The following is a 1,789-nucleotide window of genomic DNA, read 5'->3' on the forward strand; positions in this document are numbered from 1 at the left end:
TGATCCAATGGTCCTCCTTGATTGCACAAAATATGATATTTAACTCCATTGATATTTTCCTTATCTTCAAAGATATTTATCTTATCTCTAAAGATATTTCTAGACATGTGCAATAATGCTTTGAATGTAGCTTGAATCATGTCCAGATACATTATTTAGCCTCCAAGAGTCTTCATAGCAAGGATTACTTGTTCAAGTTGAACTTCTCTTCAATGATGTGGGACTAGCTCCACAAGTTTGACTTTTCTCCTCCCTTTTAGAGTTGGAATCCAAATTTGCTTCTTCTTCCTTCCTTTGACTTGGGCTTCCTTTTGGGCTTTCTACATTTTTCTCTTAAATCCACGATTTAGCCGTCTTTTCTCAATTTAGGCTCTTCTTGCCTCTATAATCACAAAACATGTCATAACTAACATTATTAAGGAAATAACATAACTAAATAGGGTAGGAAATACATTATAAACATAGCACTTTGTGCTCATATCAAGTTTCTAATATTATTTGGGGAAATTTTGAGTTAGAAGTTAGTGTGTTTTGAGGTTCGAAGGAAGAGCGGAAATGTTCGGATGCTTTTTTTACCCGAAACGGTTTTATGGTTTTGAAGGGTCAAAAGTTGACTTTTTAATCTGTTGGGTTTCTTGAGAAACTTCCTGCACGAAAGTTGTAGAGCACGACGATACGAGTTCGTAGACACATGACACGCGTAAAACGGACTTCGTATGTGGAAGTTATGGTCAGCGGAAGTTGTGGCTTTTCGGGAATATTTAGGTTAAATAGGAAATTTTCAGTTTGGGTCCTCAGTTTTTCAGAAACTAGATTTTCCTCCCTCTCCTTCTCTCTGTCCGACCCCGAGAGAATTCAAAGTCCTCCAGCCGACCCGACCCGGACCCGGTGACCCGACCCGGCTTTTCCGGCCACCTCCGACCGACCTAGATGCCGGCACCGGTCGGGTTCTCTTCCTCTCCTCCGTCTGAGCTGCCCTGTGGTGGTGACTTACGCCGATTCGGTCTCGAAGTGGTGACCCGAAGCTCGAAATTTCGGGTTAAAGACCCGGTCGGGTTTCAGACCTCCAACGGCGGCGACAAGGCGAGAGATCGGTCGGGATAGAAGCTCCTTGGCATCTTTGGTCCGACTTCTAGTGGCCTTGGAGCGCGACTCACGGCGGAGAGTGGCGGTGGTGGATTTCAAACTTTCCGACACGTTTCCGGTGATTTTCGGCCGGTAGTGTCTGGGGTGTTTTGTGGTGCTGGTTAGATAGTACTCTTCGATACGAACATGTTGATTTGTGGGTTGTAGGTTTTGGTTATCTTTATTGCATGCTAAGGTTTCCCCGTGGTGTTAAGTTTCGTTCGTTTCATTTTTTGAGTAATCCGAACATGAGAATCTGGTTAGTAGTTCTATAGGATGTGTTGGACGTTTCGGCGACTTTTTAGAGGTCAAGGAGGAAGTTTTGTCTCAAGTGGCAAGCTCGTGGGTTAGGACTTGAGTTTCGGCCCATGTTGGATAATGTTGTTTTTCATAGTTGCTAAGGTTAACGTTTTTGTTAATAGGTGACTTGTGGGGTGGTTTTGTGCTATATGCTTGTGTTGTGCGTGCGAAGACGCAACTGGATTTGAGGTGAGTAACATCTCACCAAGGTCCACTTTGGGACCAAATATTTATAATTATTATGATGATGATTATGATGTTGATTTTGATGATGATTATGATGAAAAATTTTGATGATAATGAGATTAATGATGATGATTATAATGTTGATGGAAAATGTTGATGATATGATAATTATGATGCT

Source organism: Fragaria vesca, linkage group LG1 (assembly GCF_000184155.1).
Source record: "Fragaria vesca subsp. vesca linkage group LG1, FraVesHawaii_1.0, whole genome shotgun sequence".
Taxonomy (NCBI): Eukaryota; Viridiplantae; Streptophyta; class Magnoliopsida; order Rosales; family Rosaceae; genus Fragaria; species Fragaria vesca.